This window comes from Rhinoraja longicauda, chromosome 22 (genome assembly GCF_053455715.1).
Source record: "Rhinoraja longicauda isolate Sanriku21f chromosome 22, sRhiLon1.1, whole genome shotgun sequence".
Lineage (NCBI taxonomy): Eukaryota > Metazoa > Chordata > Chondrichthyes > Rajiformes > Arhynchobatidae > Rhinoraja > Rhinoraja longicauda.
Window position 1 is genome coordinate 37,722,441 of NC_135974.1, and position 22,229 is coordinate 37,744,669.

General features: G+C 50.9%; 1 protein-coding gene across 6 annotated transcripts in view; it reads left to right on the forward strand.

Annotated features, from left to right (window-relative positions):
• Positions 1–353: 353 nt before the first annotated feature.
• LOC144604582 (uncharacterized) overlaps positions 354–22,229 on the forward strand; it is a 151,425-nt gene continuing 129,549 nt past the window's right edge. For 5 of the 6 annotated variants that reach the window (XM_078419186.1, XM_078419191.1, XM_078419192.1 and 2 more), the window contains exon 1: positions 354–513. The gene's annotated coding sequence lies outside the window, so the exon portion shown is untranslated. The remainder of the gene's footprint in view (positions 514–22,229) is intronic. The other variant, XM_078419187.1, reaches the window with a different exon arrangement.

Consider the following 22,229-nt stretch of genomic DNA (forward strand, 5'->3'; position numbering starts at 1 on the left):
CCCTCCCTCTCCCCTTTCCCCCCCTCTCCCCCCTCCCTCTCCCCTCCCCTCCCCCCCTCCCCTCCCCTTCCCCCCCTCCCCTCCCCTTCCCCCCCTCCCTCTCCCCTTTCTCCCCTCCCTCCCTCTCCCCTCCCCCCTCCCTCCCCCCCCCTTCCCCCTCCCTCCCCCCACTCCCTCTCCCCTCCCCTTCCCCCCCTCCCCTCCCCTTCCCCCCTCTCCCCGTTGCGGGGCGGGGCTGCATCGTTGCACATTTTGTGGGATTCGGGCAGCGCTGGTGGGACGTGAGCGGCGGATCCGCACCGCGTCTGGTCGCAGCCCCGTCACCGTCACCGTCACCGTCACCCCCCCCCTCCCTCCCTCCCGCACCGCCCCCACCACCCGCTCCCCGCCCCCCCCCCCCCCCCGCCTCCATCTCCATCTCCACCGGCACCAACAACAACAGCGGCGGCGGAGCGGGGCGGTCACGGTCGGGGCGCTGCCGGATCAGGAGCCGCGCGTGGGGTAAAGCTGCAGGTACCCGGGGGGGGGGGGGGGGAGAAGGGGAGAGGGGGGGGGAAAGGAGGGGGGGGGAAAGGAGGGGGGGGGGGAAAGGAGGGGGGGGGGAGAAGGGGAGAGGGGGGGGGGAAAGGAGGGGGGGGGAGAAGGGGAGAGGGGGGGGAGAAGGGGAGAGGGAGAAGGGGAGAGGGGGGGGGGAGAAGGGGAGGGGGGGGGGGGGAGCGGTGATGCCGCCCGCGGGGGGAGGGGGGGGGGGGGGGTCTCCGTGAGCCCCGTCCCTGACGCTCCCGGCTGCGGGAACCGGAGCAAAGCCGCCGCCCCGCCCTGAGCTGCCGGGACCCGACACCGACCCCCCCCCCCCCCCTGCACCCCCCCGCTCCGGCCATTGGATCCCCGGACCCCCCCGCCCGCCCCTGCACCCCCCCCGCTCCGGCCATTGGATCCCCGGACTCCCCCCCCCCCACGATCCTCTCTCCCCGGTGCCGGCGGCCGTTCACGCGGCGGGGAGACGCGCCCGGGTCGGTGCCCGAGGTCCGGGTGAAGCCGCTGCACCGCAGGGCGGGGACACCGGGATATCACGGGGGGGGGGGGGGGGGGGTCTGTGTCACTCTCTGTGTGTGGGGGGGGGGGGGGAGGTGTGTGGGGGGGGGGGTGAGGTATGTGTCTGTGTCACTCTCTGTGGTGGTGGGGTGGGGGGGCGTCAGGAACGGCAGGAATCGGTTTGTGATGCATCTGCGAAAAGGGAATACGAAATAATGTCGAGTTCCCGGTGGCAGCCGCCCAGTGATTGTGTGTGTGTGGGGACGTGCACGCTGGGGTGGGGTGGGGTGTGGGGTGTGTGTGTGGGGACGTGCACGCTGGGGTGGGTGTGGGGTGTGTGTGTGGGGACGTGCACGCTGGGGTGGGTGTGGGGTGTGTGTGTGGGGACGTGCACGCTGGGGTGGGTGTGGGGTGTGTGTGTGGGGACGTGCACGCTGGGGTGGGGTGTGTTTGGGTTGGGGGTGGGTGTGGGGTGTGTGTGTGTGGGCTGGGGTGGGGGTGCAGTGCGGACTGGGAGGGTGCGGTGTTTATCAGCTGCTGTCACTGGACACTGCAGTCCTGCGGAAGGTCTTGCCCCCCCCTCCCCGCTACAGTCAGTATCGGGTGTGACCCCCATTTCCCCCCCCCTATTCCCCTTCCCCCCCCCCATCCCCTCCCCCCCTGCTGTTGTGGGACCCCGTGCTGTCGTGGGACCCTGTTGTTGTGAGACCCCCCTGCTGTGCTCGGACCCTGTTGTCGTGGGACCCTGCTGTCGTGGGACCCCCCTGCTGTGCTTGGACCCCGTGCTGTTGTGGGACCCTGTGTTGTGGGACTCTGCTGTCGTGGGACCCCGTGTTGTCGTGGGACCCTGCTGTTGTGGGACCCCGTGCTGTTGTGGGACCCCGTGCTGTTGTGGGACCCCGTGCTGTTGTGGGACCCCGTGCTGTTGTGGGACCCCGTGCTGTTGTGGGACCCCATGCTGTTGTGGGACCCCGTGCTGTTGTGGGACCCCGTGCTGTTGTGGGACCCCGTGCTGTTGTGGGACCCTGTTGTTGTGGGACCCTGTTGTTGTGGGACCCTGTGCTGTTGTGGGACCCCGTGCTGTTGTGGGACCCCGTTGTCGTGGGACCCCGCTGTCGTGGGACCCCGCTGTCGTGGGACCCCGTGCTGTCGTGGGACCCCGTGCTGTCGTGGGACCCCGTGCTGTCGTGGGACCCTGCTGTCGTGGGACCCTGTTGTCGTGGGACCCTGCTGTCGTGGGACCCCGTGCTGTCGTGGGACCCTGCTGTCGTGGGACCCTGCTGTCGTGGGACCCCGTGCTGTCGTGGGACTGTGCTGTTGTGGGACCCTGTTGTTGTGGGACCCTGCTGCTGTGCTCGGACACTGCGGTCCTGTTGTCTGGCTGTGAAAGCCGCTCCATTGCCGGCTGAGAAGCAGTGATGATCAATATTCCAGATCTGATTATCTACCCGTGTCTCTTTGTGAAAACTTGTGCCAATGATTTGATTTGATGAAGTTGCGTTTCTTGCCCGGGTTTTACAGCAGATTATGTTCAGCAACAGTGAAGAATATTTTTTACCGCAAAACTGTGCCCATGATTGTGTTGAGTCATGCCTTGTATAAAATCACTGTACGTCAGGATCATTCTCTCCAGCATCTCGGTCATAGTCACACAGCACAGAAACAGGCCCTTTGGCCCAACTCGCCTGTGCTGACCAAGTTGCTCCATCTACACTAGTCCCACCCGCCTACGTGTTCACCCACATTACTCTAAACCTGTCCTATCCATGTACTTGTCCAAGTGTCTGAAGAAGGGTCTCGACCCGAAACGTCACCCATTCCTTCTCTCCAGAGATGCTGCCTGTCCCGCTGAGTTTCTTCTGAAGAAACCTGTGGCAGATTTCACAGATGCCCAGCGTTTGTGCCGTTGTGCTTCTCTGCAGAGACGCGATGCGTTGGAGCTAACGGTGATCCATTAATGTGGGGGAAAGAACTGCAGATGCTGATTTAAATCGAAGGTAGACACAAAGTGCTGGAGTAACTCAGCGGGTCAGGCAGCATCTGTGGAGAAAAGGAATGGGTGACGTTTCGGTCGAGACCCTTCGTCAGACTGATGTCAGGGGAGGGGGCAGGACAAAGATAGAATGTAGTCGGAGACAGGAAGACTAATGGTACAACTGGGAAGGGGAGGGGATGGAGAGGAAAAGCAGGGGTTACTTGATGTTAGAGAAGTCAATGTTCATACCGCTGGGGTGTAAACTATCCAAGCGAAATATGAGGTGCTGTTCCTCCAATTTGCGCTGGGCCTCACTCTGACAATAGAGGAGGCCCAGGACAGAAAGGTCAGACTGGGAATGGGAGGGGGAGTTGAAGTGCTGAGCCACCGGGAGATCAGGTTGGTTAAGGCGGACTGAGCGGAGGTGTTCAGCGAAACGATCGCCGAGCCTGCGTTTGGTCTCGCCGATGAAGAGAAGTTGACACCTGGAACAGCGGATGCAATAGATGAGGTTGGAGGAGGTGCAGGTGAACCTCTGCCTCACCTGGAAAGACTGTTTGGGTCCTTGGATGGAGTCGAGGGGGGAGGTAAAGGGACAGGTGTTGCATCTCCTGCGGTTGCAGGGAAAGTACCTGGGATGGGGTGGTTTGGGTAGGAAGGGACGAGTGGACCAGGGAGTTGTGGAGGGAACGGTCTCTGCGGAACGCAGAGAGGGGAGTGGATGGGAAGATGTGGCCAGTAGTGGGGTCCCGTTGGAGGTGATGGAAATGTTGGCGGATTATATGCTGTATGCGACGGCTGATGGGGTGGAAGGTGAGGACAAGGGGGACCCGAACCCAAACCCACCTCCATTAATGCTCAGTGCAGTCTGCATGCAGAACCATACAAACCTGTGGAGCAGTAGTCGTGCCCTTAGTGTAGGGTGAGGCAGACAAGCAATTGGTGAACTGTGTGTTGACACGACCTGGTCCTTGCACTGACGTCCATGAAGTTCATGTCTGTCCCGCTGAGTTACTCCAGCATTTCGTGTCTACCTTCGATTTAAACCAGCATCTGCAGTTCCTTCCTACATGGTTTATGTATGCGGAGAATGGGGAAGGAGGTCTCCGACCATCTGGCAGAGACCCTGTGGGCTGAAGGGCCTGTTCCCGTGCTGTCCTGGGTATGTTGTATCAGCAGGCTACAGACTCAGCTGTGTTTGATCCATCTGAAGTTGTATCAGGATTTGGTAAATGCTCCAAGTTCTAGATCAGTCTGACTTGAATCATTTGTGCTTCCAGTTGTGACAGTGTCACGATTAGTGACAGTGTCACGATTAGTGACAGTGTCACGATTAGTGACAGGGGTGCTGGAATCTTGAGCAAAACACGGTGTGGAGGAAGTCACCGTGTCACGGTGACGCAGCGGGTAGAGCTGCTGCCTCACAGCACCAGTGACCCGGGTTCCATCCCGACTACGGGTGCTGTCTGTACGGAGTTTGTGACCGCATGGGTTTTGTCCGAGATCTTCTGTTTCGTTCCACACTCCAAAGACGTACAGCTTTGTACGTTAATCGGCTTGGTATGAATGTAAATTGTCTCTAGTGTGTGTAGGATAGTGTTTATGTGTGGGGATCGCTGGTCGGCGTGGACTTGGTGGGCCAAAGGGCCTGTTTCCGTGCTGTATCTCAAAACTAAACTAAACACAGTGGGTCAGGCAGCATCTGTGGAGGAAGTGGATCAATCTGAAGAAGGGACCCAACCCGAAACAACATCTGCCCATTCCCTCCACAGATGCTGCCTGACCTGCTGAGTTCCTCCAGCACTTTGTGTTTTCCAATTAATGAGAGCATAATTAAAGAAATGATACATGAACTGATGACATTCCACGGTATATCAGTAGGTACAAGCAGTACATAAGGTGATTGATGACTTGGTTCTGAAACTGGAGATCAGATGTTGGTCTGGTCTCTGTGATTGCCAATATCTGGAGTAATTTGTTGGTTGCTGCAGGAGATTCCTTCAATACTGTGGCATTTATGGAGAATATTAGCAGAAAAAAATCAGATGGACATTGTAGAGGGGGATTAAATGAATGAGGGAATGCACATTCGCTGGATAGAAACAAAATGCTGGACAGGCAACATCGCTGGAGAAAAGGAAAAGGTGGCGTTTCCAGTTGAGACCCTTGTTCAAACTCGGTGTGAAGAAAGGTTCCAACCTGAACCGTCACCACAGAGTCATGGTGTCATGCAGTGTGGAAACAGGCCCTTTGGTCCAACTCCTCTCCAGAGATGCTGCCTGACCTGCTGAGTTACTCCAGCACTTTGGGTTTATCCTCGGTGTAAGCCAGCATCTGCAGTTCCTTCCTCCACGTTCTGTGGAATTGTTTCCTCAGTTTGTTTTCACGAATGCTTGGATAGGTTCCTGATCGCCATGTGCACGAGATTGCTGGTTTGCTCAGCGTGGTCAGAGGTTTGCATCAGTGATGGACTTGCTTTGACTTTGAACCCTAATGGACAAGTCATTTAAAACCTGGGATTATGGCCGGGGTGTCGTGGAGACTGAAGATCTTAACACCGAGCGTTAAATTATCTGGAGACCAGTCTGTGGGTTACTGGTGTTTTGGAAACGGATCGTGTTTAAAGTTAGCCTTGTAGTCAATCAGGGAACCCATTGACCCGACAGATATCTCCAGGTATTTCTTCATTTGTGTTTGTACTTGTCGTGATTGTCAGCTGTCTGGCTGATAGGGTCTCGACCCGAACCAGAGTAAAAGCACAGTGACTGGAATCCCAATCCACCACACCGCACCGATGCATGGATGCCCTCTGTTAGTTTAGTTTAGAGATACAGCGCGGAAACAGGTCCTTCGGCCCACCAGGTCCGCGCCGACCAGCGATCCCCGCACATTAACACTATCTTACACCCACTAGGGACAATTTTTACACTGTACATTTACAAATTTTACATTTACCAAGCCAATTAACTTACATAACAAGAGGATTTGAGTATAGGAGTAAAGAGGTTCTTCTACAGTTGTATCGGGTCCTGGTAAGACCACATCTGGAGTATTGTGTACAGTTTTGGTCTCCTAATTTGAGGAAGGACATCCTTGTAATCGAGGCAGTGCAGCGTAGGTTCATGAGATTGATCCCTGGGATGGCGGGACTGTCATATGAGGAAAGATTGAAAAGACTAGGCTTGTATTCACTGGAGTTTAGAAGGATGAGAGGGGATCTTATAGAGACATATAAAATTATAAAAGGACTGGACAAGCTAGATGCAGGAAAAAAGGTTCCCAATGTTGGGGGAGTCCAGAACCAGGGGCCACAGTCTTTGAATAAAGGGGTGGCCATTTAAAACTGAGGCGAGAAAAAACTTTTTCACCCAGAGAGTTGTGAATGTGTGGAATTCTCTGCCACAGAGGGCAGTGGAAGCCAAATCACTGGATGGATTTAAGAGAGAGTTGGATAGAGCTCTAGGGGCTAGTGGAATCGAGGGATATGGGGAGAAGGCAGGCACGGGTTACTGATTGTGGATGATCAGCCATGATCACAATGAATGGCAGTACTGGCTCGAAGGGCCAAATGGCCTCCTCCTGCACCTATTTTCTATCTTTCTATGAAACAAATCTGTACGTCTTTGGAATGTAGGAGGGAACCGAAGATCTCGGAGAAAACCCACGCGGGTCATGGGGAGAACGTACAAACTCCGTACAGCTAGTGCCCGTAGTCGGGATCGAACCCAGGTCTCCAGCGCTGTAAGGCATCAACTCTACCGCTGCGCCACCGTGCCGCCCTGTCTCCCGTTTAGTGGACAACCTTTGATACTCTGCTGTTCATTTGTTGTCATTGAGATCTACTTGTCATTACTCAAAATATCTGACTGTATATGAAATAACTCGCTGTTAAACACTCAGCAGTAATGGCAACCTACGATTCACCTGATCGGCAACCCTTTACAAATTGTCTGTCGTGTGTAAACTCCATCTCAGGGTCTGTTTCTTGTAGTTTTCTTCCTGTAAACACACAAATCAGCATCTTGTATTCCAACACCCCACCCCTAACAATCCGGATAGACCATCTACTCTTCCAGCTTCCTCGAAAGCAGCCGGCATAATCCAGGTCCATTTTCACCCTGGTCACTCCCTCTTTTCCTCTCTCCCCTCACACAGAAGATACAAAAGTTTGGAAGCACATGCCACTGGATTGAGGATCAGCCTCTTCCCCACTGTTATCTGATGACAGCCATGATCACATTGAATGGCGGTGTTGGCTTGAAGGGCCGAATAGCCTCCTCCTGCACCTATTGTCTATTGACTGGACTGGACGGTCCTCTTGGAAGCCTTGGATGTATTCCTAATCTGACACTTTACTCTGTGATGGGCCTTGCACTTATTCTATCTGCACCTTCTCTGCAGTTGTAACACTGTATTTTGCACACATCTGTGTCTCATTTTGCACTATCTGTGGTATTCATGTACAGTATGATTTTACTGAACAGCCCAACAAACAGTTTTCACTCTATCGCAGTACACGTGACAATAACAAGCCGATACTGATATAATAATTGGATCTTTCGTGGAAACATGAGCTTGTGTTGTGTGCCCACTGTTTCCCCGGTTGAGAGCAGGTTGTGTAGCACGGACTGTTTTCAGTTTCAGTTCAATTTAGTTTATTGTCACGTGTAACTGGGGTACAGTGGAAAGCCTTTGTTTCTCTGTCCACAGTGTATGTTTAATGGTCAGCCACTTGCCTGCCATACAGGACTGGGTGAAGAGAAACGTCACCCCATGAAATGTTACAACTGATACCGTTACCAAACTGACAGTCCCATCTCCCACCGTTTACAGTTTATCACAACGAACTTGTCCGTGGCCCTGAGGGGTTTCAGATTATAGATGCCATCACTAAGGCCACCTTCATTACCTTCCACAAGATCACCTGGTGCATTGAACCAAATGCCAAAAACCCACCTCTGTACCTGTGCCTCCCAGACCTGACTCCTCCAATGCCGTTCTGACTGGCCTCCGAGACCCTGTGCCACGTCTAAACGTTGCCTTTATCCTAACTCATACACTGTGTCCTTCATCTTGCCCAACAGATCTGCATCCAATTGTGACTAAGATGCCTTGAGATGACTTAGTGCCTTCAGTTCAAGCTCCTCACCATTTCTCTCATGCCTTCCCATCTCTGTTACCCTTTCCAATGTAACAGCCTTGTGGAATATCCACACTCTAGCTCCTGCCTCTCGTGGTCAGGTTTACAACTGTGCAAGTCCTCAGATCTGGAATTACACCCATAAACCTCTAGTATTTGACCTTTGGAACATTTTAAACCCCCTGAGGTTGTCCTAACTTTCCCCAGTCTGACATTCCAGCAATATTGTTGTTAGCATTCCTGTAAGTATTTTACATGAAAGATAGCATTGAAATGGAGGTTGCTGTTGTAGGTTTGAAGACTGCTGTCACAGTGTTCAGCCTCCACCACTAACATGTGTCTGAAGAAGGGTCTCAACCCGAAACATCACCCATTCCTTCTCTCCAGAGATGCTGCCTGTCCCGCTGAGTTACTCCAGCATTTTGCTCCTTCGATTTAAACCAGCATCTGCAGTTCTTTCCAACGTTAACATGTTGTGGGAGCTGGTTATGTGTTTATGGGGATTGTCAGTGTGTGTGTTTAAGCTGGCCAGCTGTATTGTTCAAACATGCTAAAGAGCACTGCAGGAAGAAGCAAAGTCTTTAATGATCCTGATTACGTTTAAATGATCTGAGGCAGTTGCGATCACACTCAAATTTAGATTTTAGTTCTCAGACAGGAGAGCCAAATGCTAAAGACAGCTCCACTCAAAATAGAGGTGGCAGTCATTGTGGTGTGTCTGTTACTGCTCGCTTCTGGACAGCAAAAACAAACAGGGTTGTGGGTTATTGCTGGAATTACGGCTTGTTTGGCCTCTGTGCAAACATTGCGACTGGTTCACCTTTCAAGAAGGGTCTCGACCCGAAACGCTACCTATCCTTGTTCTCCTCAGATGCTGCCTGACCCGCTGAGTTACTCCAGCACTCTGTGAAACGTCACCTATCCATGTTCTCCACAGATGCTGCCTGACGGGTGGAGAACATGGATAGACAATAGGTGCAGGCGGAGGCCATTCAGCCCTTCGAGCCAGCACCGCCATTCAATGTGATCATGGCTGATCATTCTCAATCAGTACCCCGTTCCTGCCTTCTCCCCATAACCCCTGACTCCGCTATCCTTAAGAGCTCTATCTAGCTCTCTCTTGAATGCATTCAGAGAATTGGCCTCCACTGCCTTCTGAAGCAGAGAATTACACAGATTCACAACTCTCTGACTGAAAAAGGTTTTTCCTCATCTCAGTTCTAAATGGCCTACCCCTTATTCTTAAACTTTGGCCCCTTGTTCTGGACTCCCCCAACATTGGGAACATGTTTCCTGCCTCTAACGTGTCCAACCCCTTAATAATCTTATACGTTTCAACAAGATCTCCTCTCATCCTTCTAAATTCCAGTGTATACAAGCCTAGTCGCTCCAGTCTTTCAACATATGACAGTCCCGCCATTCCGGGAATTAACCTAGTAAACCTACGCTGCACGCCCTCAATAGCAAGAATATCCTTCCTCAAATTTGGAGACCAAAACTGCACACAGTACTCCAGGTGCAGTCTCACTAGGGCCCTGTACAACTGCAGAAGGACTTCTTTGCTCCTATACTCAACTCCTCTTGTTATGATAGGTGACGTTACACAGAGTGCTGGAGTAACTCAGTGGGTCAGGCAGCATTTGTGGAGGAAGCCTGCTCTTGTCCCCCATAGACACAGGACTGCTGATCGCCCAGCCTCAGCTGTCAGCCCCCACTTACCCTCCTCTACTACTGTGGCTGCCCCTCCCCACCCTCCTGTGTCCTCCACCCCCCAGCTTTCCCCCGTCCAAGCGCCTGCCCCGTTCCCCCCGCCCTCCCCATTGCCCCCTCCCCCTCCTCCCCAGTGTGTCCCTGTTCCCCCTCCCCATTGCCCCCTCCCCCAGTGTATGTCCATGCTCGCTCCCCAGCCCCTTGCCGCCCCCCCCCGTGTGATCCTGTCGGCTGCCCCCATGTGAACCCCCTGCTCGAACCCTCTGCTGATGATGTTGCACCAGATGGTGGATGTGATCACGTTGTAGTCATGGCCAAGGTCTTGGTGTAACAAACACCTTTGTTTAACAAACACCTTGTGCATGCAGCTGGTTTAAAAACGTCTGCATTCAGAAGACTCTCTCTCTCCATGAGCCCCCTTCAGTGGGGCAACACAGTGTGAGTGAGTGTGTAACAGGACAGTGTGAGTGTGTAACAGGACAGTGTGAGTGAGTGTGTAACAGGGCAGTGTGAGTGTAACAGGACAGTGTGAGTGTGTAACAGGACAGTGTGAGTGTGTAACAGGACAGTGTGAGTGAGTGTGTAACAGGACAGTGTGAGTGAGTGTGTAACAGGACAGTGTGAGTGAGTGTGTAACAGGACAGTGTGAGTGAGTGTGTAACAGGGCTATGTGCCTGTGTGGGGCTGAGCAGGTGACTGCAGGACGGTGTGCTGTGGGGCAGGGGGCAGGGTCTCTGTGGTGGGGCAGGGGGCAGGGTCTCTGTGGTGGGGCAGGGGGCAGGGTCTCTGTGGTGGGGCAGGGGCCAGGCTTGCTGCTGTGGACTAGGCTTGCTGCTGCCTCGTGCCCAGCGAAAAGCTTTTGTTTTCACAAGTAGGGCTGGTGTTCTCTAAACAAAGACCAGCGCTGTTTGGAACGTGCTTGGATTGCCCAGTGACCATAAACCAGGCACAGGCCCGTCTGTAAATGTCAGCGTTGTGTTGGGGGTGTACGTTTTGCAGCGAGATAGTTTAGTGCGTGGAGTTGTGATGGAACAGTGGTGCAGTAATTAGCACCGACATTAGTCAAGCCTGACGTGTTTGTGGAAAGTGTGACGTGTGGTTCAAGGTGAAGATCCTCCATCACAGACCCAGATTGAAGCAGATGGTGACTGAGGAACTCAGCACGATGACCCATCAGTCTGAGGAAGGGTCTCGACCTGAAACCTCACCCATTCCTTCTCCGCAGATACTACCTGTGATTCCAGCCTGAGTCACTCCGGCATTTTATGTCTATACCCAGTGGCATGAATATTGATTTCTCCAACTTCAAGTCACCCCGGCACTCCATCTCTCTCCCTCCCCCCCATCAAGTCACTCCATCTCTCTCCCTCCCCCCCATCAAGTCACTCCATCTCTCTCCCTCCCCCCCATCAAGTCACTCCATCTCTCTCCCCCCCCCCACCACACCCAAGTTGCACCAGGTTCCCATTCGCACCTAGCAAACAGCTAACAATGGCCTGTTACCTTTATCATTGTTACTTTCATTCATTTGTTCGATACATCTCTACTTCAATGTCTATATCTCTCGTTTCCCTTTCCCCTGACTAAGGGTGATAGGGAGAAGGCAGGAGAATGGGGTTAGGCGGGAGAGATAGACCAGCCACGATTGAATGGTGGAGTAGACTTGATGGGCCAAATGGCCTAATCCTGCTCCTATCTCTTACGATCTTATGATCAAGTCTGAAGAAGGGTCTCCACCCAAAACATCACCCATTCTTTCTCTCCAGAGATGCTGCCTGACCCACTGAGTAACTCCAGCACTCTGTGAAACGTCACCTATCCATGTTCTCCAGAGATGCTGCCTGACCCGCTGAGTTACTCCAGCACACTGAAACGTCACCTATCCATGTTCTCCACAGATGCTGCCTGACCCGCTGAGTTACTCCAGCACTCTGAAACGTCACCTATCCATGTTCTCCAGAGATGCTGCCTGACCCGCTGAGTTACTCCAGCACTCTGTGTCTATCTGCTGAGGTCGTGGGTTGGGTTGGTGAATGGGAAACACCCCAACTCTGGGCTCTACAGGACGACATTCCGTAAAACCAAAGCATTCCAAGTATTTTGGCAATAGCAGGAGGTCCTTGCAGATTTCTGTGAAAGGCGGGCATCACGCATCTTACTGGTTGAAGGACATTTGTAAGTTAGTCAAAGACATTAGTCCCTGATTTACATATTCGCAGTGCATGACCCTGTTTAAGGAATGTTGCTGAAAATAAATTAAGCACCTCTAATTTGGAATTTGAACTCGACAGAGTGATGCTGATAATTCTAATGATAGTTTTGTCTGCATTGGATGTAATATTGGTTAAAAAAAATCAGTCTCTATGATAAACTAACAATCGGCAATCAATGGTATCCATGTTGATTTTATGATCGTTACTTCATCTGCTTGCAAAGTATTGTTTTTTTAACTCAGACTTCAAAAGTTTTGTGCTTCCCACTGAGAACCATTTGTACTCCTGTTTCTAACAAACAAGTGTATTTCGGGTTATGGAAAATAGATTTTTTTCCAGGCCGTCTCTTAATGTCCCTGTCACGTCCATTTGGTTCTGAAAATGGTTAAATATTTTGAAAGATGGTTCAAATTTTATAGCCAAAGCTGAGTGGGAAATAATATTGAGCTTTCTTTTTTAAAACAAAACATGAATAATGTCGGTGTGTTGTCAGCTTGTGGGAATCTGATTATGTGATTATGTGGAAACCATCCTGTGGGGAATGTGACCGAACAAAATGGGATTAATGTAGGACCCGAGTAAATGGTGGGTGATGTGGACTCAATGTGCAGAAGGGCCTGGCTCTGAGCTGGATCTTTATCTGCCTTACTTTATTTGTCATGTACCATGTACAAGTATCACCATACATAAGCATCTAGATAAAGAATCTCAGATACAGTACGTGTCCAGCTGTACCACACTGAGACAGTGTACAGAGTCGCCAGTTCGGCCCCATTTCCAAGTCCCAGTTGTTGTAAGTGCAGGGATCTTCACCTGACCATGAAGGCCTGTTGCCCTGGCTGTGTGGCAGGGCCAAGCGAAGCCGAGGTGTCCACGTACTCGGCCTCTCGGAGTAGCGCCCGATCTAATGGAGCCCCAGGCTGCAGTGGGGCCTCCAGCACTGCCCGGTCCAGCCGAGCCCCAGGCTGCAGTAGGGCCTCCAGCACTGCCCGGTCCAACCGAGCCCCAGGCTGCAGTGGGGCCTCCAGCACTGCCCGGTCCAACCGAGCCCCAGGCTGCAGTGGGGTCTCCAGCACTGCCCGGTCTAATGGAGCCCCAGGCTGTAGTGGGGTCTCCAGCACTGCCCGGTCCAGCCGAGCGCCAGGCTGCAGTGGGGCCTCCAGCACTGCCTGGTCTAATGGAGCCCAAGGCTGCTGCAGGGCCTCCAGCACTGCTTGGTCTAATGGAGCCCCAGGCTGCAGTTGGGCCTCCAGCACTGCCCGGTCTAATGGAGCCCCAGGCTGCAGTGGGGCCTCCAGCACTGCCTGGTCTAATGGAGCCCCAGGCTGCAGTGGGGCCTCCAGCACTGCCTGGTCTAATGGAGCCCCAGGCTGCAGTGGGGCCTCCAGCACTGCCTGGTCTAATGGAGCCCCAGGCTGCAGTGGGGCCTCCAGCACTGCCTGGTCTAATGGAGCCCAAGGCTGCTGCAGGGCCTCCAGTACTGCCCGGTCTAATGGAGCCCCAGGCTGCAGTGGGGCCTCCAGCACTGCCTGGTCTAATGGAGCCCCAGGCTGCAGTGGGGCCTCCAGCACTGCCTGGTCTAATGGAGCCCCAGGCTGCAGTGGGGCCTCCAGCACTGCCTGGTCTAATGGAGCCCCAGGCTGTAGTGGGGCCTCCAGCACTGCCTGGTCTAATGGAGCCCCAGGCTGTAGTGGGGCCTCCAGCACTGCCTGGTCTAATGGAGCCCCAGGCTGTAGTGGGGCCTCCAGTGGCCCACTCCCCATCGAGGCCGCGCACTCCCTCCCACAGCCAGCTTTGTCTCTGTGACTATGTGGCCACAGTTTGTTATTCGTATCTTTGGTATATTGGGTTAGAAGTATAGAACCAAAGTTTATCTCATGTTTATTTCAGCAAAGTGAGTGAAGTAGTTGCCAAGAATGACAACAGCTCAGAGTAGGATTGCTTCAGGAAAGTCTGTGTGCTTTCTGTCAACGCTTTTGATCCTTTGGGGGTTTCCTTTAGACTCTTTGGAAAGTTGTTCGCAACCTCTGGAAGAACTTTGATCTCAAAGATGTTGTGTTCTTTCAAGTGTTGAATCAAAATGAACATTAGTCGCGACCTGTTATGACAGTGGATATGCCTGCCTTATAAATCTGTGAATGTCCAGAAGGTAATAACGACAGGAAATGAGCATTAATGTGGCCAGTTAGCATCAAACACACCATTTAGAAACATAGAAAATAGGTGCAGGAGTAGGGCCATTCGAGCCAGCACCGCCATTCAATATGATCATGGCTGATCATCCCATTCCTGCTTTCTCCCCATATCCCTTGATTCCGTTAGCCCTAAGAGCTATATCTAACTCTCTCTTGAAAACATCCAGTGAATCGGCCTCCGCTGCCTTCTGTGGCAGAGAATTCCACAGATTCACAACTCTGGGTGATGAAGTACTTTTGGGCAATGTGAATTAACCGAGCAATAGACAATAGGCGCAGGAGTAAGCCATTCGGCCCTTCGAGCCAGCACCGCCATTCAATATGATCATGGCTGATCGTTCTCAATCAGTACCCCGTCCCCCGTGACTGTTAATTCATCAACAAAATCCAGAATTAGTGCTTGTGTTGCAGGTGGAGCAGTAAAATGTTTTTATTGAATGCCGTTTTGAAGATGCAGATCCTTGTTCTACCCCACGCACAGAACTATTCTCAACACCAGCACCTTGCAGGAGGAAGTCAAAGAGTGGGAATGGAGAATATTGGCAAATAGCGTCCGAGAAAACATTTTATAAATACACAAAGAGCAAAAGGCTAAAGGAGGAAGTATTCGGGTCTAAATGTGACCTGTGGATGTGGGTGGTGGTGTTATTTGTGGAGCTAATTGCACAAATGAGGGAATAATGCTGATGTGATGTAGGGAAGCCCTTGTTTCCCATGTGCAAAGTTGTAAAACGGTGATGATTCTTTCAAAGACCAGCGTCTGCAGTTCCAGCGATTTGTGTCTATCTTCGGTGTCGACTAGAATCCACAGTTTCCTCCTACACAGGTTGAGAGATTTGCAAGACCTGTACCAAGTGTGAGCAAGCAGGCAGCCTTGGGGACAGGTTGCATTGGTCTAGAAACTGCCTATGAGCTGTTTAAAAATCAAGTTGCTACTTCAAATATCAAGATTTTAGTTTTGTTGTTTGTCACAGTGTTTAACTGATGCTTGAGTCAAGTAGTGGACAGGCCTTAGAGAATCAGCCGAGAGAGATGGCTGTGTCCATCACTGCTCCTGCTCGTGTTGGCAGCTTAGACGGCAGGTGTACGGGGTGGAATACCTGCAAATATTCTTCCAAAATGTGTTCTGGATGGTTCTGTTCACCAGAGCACACACATCCACCTGAAGTCGTGCATTGGCCCTGGAATCGTGGTGTTGAGTTTCTGAAGGGTGAATAATTGCATATTCCAGCTGTGACTGCAGTGATCCTTGTTGTTAAAGAAGGATTGGCAATCTGCCCCTGTCTACAATGAAGGGCCCATCGTGGTGGAGTTTTGCTTTAAATTGCTGCCACGCCTGTCCTCGGCTTTGCATTCTGCTGCTGTTGCTGCTTTCCAGGGGTGTGTTTGTGACGTAAAATGAATGACAAACCGCAAGAAATATTAATAAAGGCTTGGCCCCTGGGCTTTGCTGATCAGAGAGACGTAGGCACAGAAACATTGAAATGAATTGTTAATATTTGACAGCGTCTTTGTGTGATATTTGCACAATGGCTGGACTGTTGTCGGCTGCCCGATTTGACTTGCAAAGCCGGTCATGGTTTGTAGTTGATAAAAGTTACAGATCATCGACTTGCGAAATAGATTTTACATTTGGAAAAGGTCTGTGCAGAGAAACAAACGCCCTTCAGCTGTTGGGCAACGTTTAACGTCGGCCCTTCAAAGCCTTGCAGTGAGAACCATGTGATAGGAGCAGAATAAGGCCATTCGGCCCATCGAGTCTACTCCTCCACTCAATCATGGCTGATCTATCTCTCCCTCCTAACCCCATCCTCCTGCCTTCTCCCCATAACCCCTGACATCCATACTAATCAAGAATCTATCTATCTCTGCTCTAAAAATATCCACTGACTTGGTCTCCACACCCTTCTGTGGCAACGAATTCCACATATTCACCACCCTCTGACTAAACAAATTCCTCCTCATCTTCCAAAAGGAACGTCCTTTAATTCTGAGGTTATGACCTCAGGTCCTAGACTCTTGTGGCCACATCCACTGTATCTATGCGGAGTCGTTCTGCAGAGTCCCTGCTTTCTCTACACCTATTTTCGTATCGTGCCAGGGAGAGAAAGCTCAATGACTCCTTGTTGTAGGATCAACATCAGAGAGAACATCTCTCCCTACCCCAGCAAGGTAAACTACCCAGGTAGGACAGGCACTAAAGTTGCTGCCAAACAAGGCTCAAGGCACCTGCTGTTTGTGTACTGATAATTCAGAGTGCATCACAGGTGTTGAACTTCTGATTCTGTTTCATATTTGAAAGAGAACATGGTGCAAAGTGGAACGCTAGCCTGGTGATCTGATGAAGGTTCGTTCACCTGTTGTGTTGTAGGTACGAGGAACGCTAGCCTGGTGATCTGGTGAAGGTTCACCTGTTGTGTTGTAGGTACGAGGAACGCTAGCCTGGTGATCTGGTGAAGGTTCACCTGTTGTGTTGTAGGTACGCAGAATTTAGCAAATCCTCGTTCCCCTCAGCGTACATAACTATCACAGGCTGACACTCCCCTTCACCCCACTCAAATTCATCAACCGCGCCTTCAATCTCGAGCCAAACCATCACCTACCCATGTGGCTGCCTGACCCACTGTTAGAATGGACCCGATTTTGTGATCCCACTTTCTCAACGACTCTCTTTATCTGCTCCCATTGACCATATGAAGCTTTTCTTAAAAGTTGGAAGAAAGCAGGGAGTGGAAAATATATTTGAATTTCCTTTGCCATGTCCCTCTGCTGCCCAACTCCAGAGGCAAATGATATTTTAACGATCTGCGTTTATCCAGAAGCAGTTTGTTCTCTCTTGGAGTCATTAGAGTAGTCGGCAAATTTGCAAAACAAGCCGTCGAAACCCGACTGGTTTGTGAACAGCTTTAGTTTAGCAGGAGCCCAGTTGACAGGCAGCCAGAGTAGTTGTGACCTAAAACCGTGGCAAACTGCCAGCCGCCCCACTCGCACAGAAGGTTCTGACCCAGGGGAAAGCCAAGGGCTGGTGGGCAGCTTGGTCCTCTGGGCCTTTTATATTCCCACGGTCACTTGCTGCTTGTCAGCCTTTCATTGCTCCAGTTTGGCATGCCAAAGCTAATAATCCTTTAAACCGTCATAACATTTGTTGGACAACTATGTCGTTCCAAATGATCCAGCAGCACAATGTCCCATTCACAGCACCGAGCCGATTGGGAACGTGGGCTTCTGAGAGTTGGGAGTGTGGGCTGACAGTTGGGAACGTGGGCTTCTGAGACTTGCCGTAACTTTGTGTGGAGGAAAGGGAGGGTGTGCAGGTGATAGGTTGGCCAGTCGAGTTGCTGCCCACTTGCCAAGTAGGGAGATATCTTGACTGAAGAAGGGCCCTGACCCTTTCCGTCCATTCCTCCACAGATGCTGCCTGACCCATCGAATTCCTCCAGCACTTTGTGTTTTGCTCAGGATTCCACCGTCTGCAGTTTCTCGTGTCTCCAAGATGTATTGTACATGTATTGACAAAAAAGGAGACCATTCAGCCTGTTGAGTCCATGTTGGTAGCACAGGGAACCCGTACCCTGGCCTATTTGCCTGTCCCCAGCAACCTGTTCTGTCCCACACATGGCTGTCAAAGCCACTTGGACCGTTAGGCTGCTGGCCTACACTGAAGGGTAATTTATGGCCAATTAACTTTCCAGATGTGACCGATAACAGGAACATCTGCAGGTGGCAATGGGGAGATCGTGTACACTCATGAGTTGGATACAGGGCAAACAAAAATCTAGGGATATGGGGAGAAAGCAGGAATGGGGTACTGAATTCGGTTGATCAGCCATGATCATATTGAATGGCGGTGCTGGCTCGAAGGGCTGAATGGCCTCCTGCACCTATTGTCTATGTTTCTGTGTACACTACAGAGATAGCACACGTGGCCCTCTCGTGTAGAACAGTTCCACCCTGGGGGAAAAAAGGTTCTGGCTGTCTCCCCTATCTAGGCCTGTCATAATTCAGCATGAAGATCATGGATGGACGGAGGCTGTGGGGGGTTGGACGGGAGGTTTCACGTTGAGCACTTCACTCCAACCACTACTTCACCGCCCACTGTGTGAGGCTGCAAACATTCTGGTACAGTCGCCGTTACTGTATTGCACAAGACTTTGGTGGCAAGAACAGGAAAGCAGACTATTACCTGAATGATGGCCGATTAGGAGAAGGGGAGATGCAACGAGACCTGGGTGTCGTGGTACACCAGTCATTCAAAGTAGGCATGCAGGTGCAGCAGGCAGTGAAGAAAGTGAATGGTATGTTGGCATTCATAGCGAGGGGATTTGAGTATAGGAGCAGGGAGGTTCTGCTGCAGTTGTACAGGGCATTGGTGAGACCGCACCTGGAGTATTGCGTACAGTTTTGGTCTCCTAATCTGAGGAAAGACATTCTTGCCATAGAGGGAGTACAGAGAAGGTTCACCAGATTGATTCCTGGGATGGCAGGACTTTCATACGAAGAAAGACTGGATAGACTCGGCTTGTACTTGCTGGAATTTAGAAGATTGTGGGGGGATCTTATAGAAACTTACAAAATTCTTAAGGGGCTGGACAGGCTAGATGCAGGAAGATTGTTCCCGATGTTGGGGAAGTCCAGAACAAGGGGTCACAGTTTAAGGATAAGGGGGAAGTATTTTAGGACCAAGATGAGAAAGTTTTATTTCACACAGAGAGTGGTGAATCTGTGGAATTCTCTGCCACAGAAGGTAGTTGAGGCCAGTTCATTGACTATATTTAAGAGGGAGTTAGATGTGGCCCTTGTGGCTAAAGGGATCAGGGGGTATGGAGAGAAGGCAGGTACGGGATACTGAGTTGGATGATCAGCCATGATCATATTGAATGGCGGTGCAGGCTCGAAGGGCCGAATGGCCTACTCCTGCACCTATGTTTCTATGTTTCTAAGACATGCATACACTCAGATCAGGCATGGATTCCCATTACATTTAAAAATAACTCTCTTACATCTGGGTCCAATCATTGATGGTTTGTAGACTGCCTTTTCCTTTACATCTGGCTGTTGACGGAAATATTTTGTGGGTTGAAAGTTGGAACTTGCATTTATTGATTTATCAATTCCTTTTTGGGCTTAATTCAGGGCAGTGGACAATGCATTTCTGGGATAAGATATTGGAAAGAGGTCATAAGTGTTAGGAGCAGAATTAGGCCATTCGGCCCATCACGTCTACTCCGCCATTCATTCATGGCTGATCTATCTCTCCCTCCTAACCCCATTCTCCTGCCTTCTCCCCATAACCTCTGACACCCGCACTGATCAAAAATCTGTCTATCTCCGCCTTAAAAATATCCATTGACTTGGCCTCCACAGCCTTCAGTGGCAAAGAATTCCACCGATTCACCACCCTCTGACTAAAGAAATTTCTCCTCATCTCAATAGACAATAGAAAATAGGTGGTGCAGGAGAAGGCCATTCGGCCCTTCGATCCAACACCGCCATTCAATGTGATCATGGCTGATCATTCTCAATCAGTACCCCGTTCCTGCCTTCTCCCCATACCCCCTGACTCCGCTATCCTTAAGAGCTCTATCCAGCTCTCTCTTGAATGTATTCAGAGAATTGGCCTCCACTGCCCTCTGAGGCAGAGAATTCCACAGATTCACAACTCTCTGACTAAAAAAGTTTTTCCTCATCTCTGTTCTAAATGGCCTACCCCTTATTCTTAAACTGTGGCCCCTGGTTCTGGACTCCCCCAACATTGGGAACATGTTTCCTGCCTCTAACGTGTCCAACCCCTTAATAATTTTATACGTTTCGATAAGATCCCCTCTCATCCTTCTAAATTCCAGTGTATACAAGCCTAGTCGCTCCAGTCTTTCAACATATGACAATCCCGCCATTCCGGGAATTAATCTAGTAAACCTACGCTGCACGCCCTCAATAGCAAGAACGTCCTTTAATTCTGACGCTGTGACCTCTGGTCCTAGACTCTCCCACTAGTGGAAACATCCTCTCCACATCCACTCTATCCAGACCTTTCACTAATCGGTACGTTTCAATGAGGTCCCCCCTCATCCTTCTAAACTCCAGCGAGTACAGGCCCAGTGCCGACAGAGGCTACATACAGTACATGAGATCTCAGCAGTGTTCATACATTATATTCGTTAATTGTCCACAAGCATTGCACTGTTAAAGGCTACTACAATTATTCACTGAATTATGTAAAAGATTTGGCACATCATTAGGTCGCAGAGAATATAACGTCAGATAACTATCAACGTTTTATAAAATGCTAAAAATGTTAAATTTCAACTCCAAGTTTCAGTCTTCATGAAAATGTGTCACAGTTCATTTCCCTGTGCCAGAGGGATGTGTTTCACAATCCTTGCTGTTCTTCCATTTGTGTGTTGCTGGAAATAACATTTTTTGTTTCAGAATGGAATTCCCTAAGGATACTTTGTGAGGTATTTGTGCAGATCTATCTCTGGAGATTTTGTCAGTACGCTCAGAGTGTGGATTGTGAGAATGACAGGTTTCTGCATCCAAACAGCATGGGAAGATGTCATTGCCCAGTCAGCTCTCCAATGGGGATGATGGAGAGCTTTGGACCAGTCTGCTCTCAGTATTCCGAGCTGCCATGGGCTGATCAGCACAGCGCTGGACTTGGAACTGATCAGTGTAGTCCTGTCCTTGTAACCCTCTGTATCTCCTCTGTAACCCTCTGTATCTCCTCTGTAACCCTCTGTATCTCCTCTGTCCCAGCAGTGCAGTGACTCACACAACCTACTATCGGACCTCCAGGCCCCATCGATGAACTTCATCACCATTGTCTAGCTCTACATCAATCTCACCATCTCTCCCTCCCAGTCCCGGCCTCTGCCTGGCTGTACACCGGCTCCCGATAATCTACCTCTTGGCCACCACCTCCTTCCACTCCTGACTTCTCCAAAGAGCTTTTCACTGTACCTCAGTATACGTGACTAATGCCAGAGCACAGATCCCAGATCCAGTGTGACCTTCGTTAACCAGCCTCAGGGTTGTCCTCCAAGCAGTGGCAGTGTGGGCATTGGAGAAGGCCAGGTCTGAACCAGCTGGTGTTGAGCTGTGCAGTGTTCCCTTCATGTGTGTACGTGAAGCTCGGGGCCGCAGGGTACAAAGAGCCTTGTCTTGACAAGAACACTTTTGCTAATTGAGGAACAGCCTTGATCAACTTCAGATGACGGTGTAGAATTGGTTGATCTTAACGATTGCTTTGCTGAGATTAATTTGTGTCACAGTTTACAGCTGATCATCTGTGCACTGAGTGTTTGGAGAGCAGAGATTGATTGAAAACCCAGCACTTTACTCTTTAATACAATGGATTAGCAGTGCAGTCGTACTCCACCTTGTCTTAGTGTGAACACAGAACTGCTTCACGTTGCTAAACCTGGATCGAAATCAGAAGCTGCTGCTGCTTCTGCAACAGTGAGGTCTGTCTCTCACTGTAGACTCTCCATTATTGAGGTCCAGAGGCAGTTTGAGCCTCACCACCAGTACAGTCAACACAGCCCAGGGATCTCATCGCCAGCATTTCACAACACAATTGGGTGCTGGACCTTTAGATTGTTTGGAAGTCCATCTTTAATAAAGAAAGATGGGAGGTAAAATGCTTGCCTTGTCTGTGCCAATGAATGAAATAATTGTGTGTGTCAGATATGTTTGTGGATTGGACGGGAGTGGTTCCCCACTTCACCCTCTGGCCAGGTGGTTGTAATTTTACACTAAGTATCTGATCAATTGTTTGGAAAAGAATGATGAACTCTTTAGGGAAAATGTGTAATATTACTTGGTGGAAATGGTAGGCAGCCCTGGTATATTGTTCAGGCATTGTGCAGGACTGCTCATTGGCCTCTTGCTACTGGAGTGGTCAGTTGTCCCTTGGTGCTGGCCACCAGGAACGTTGGCTAATCGTCCATGTGCTGCTGGTC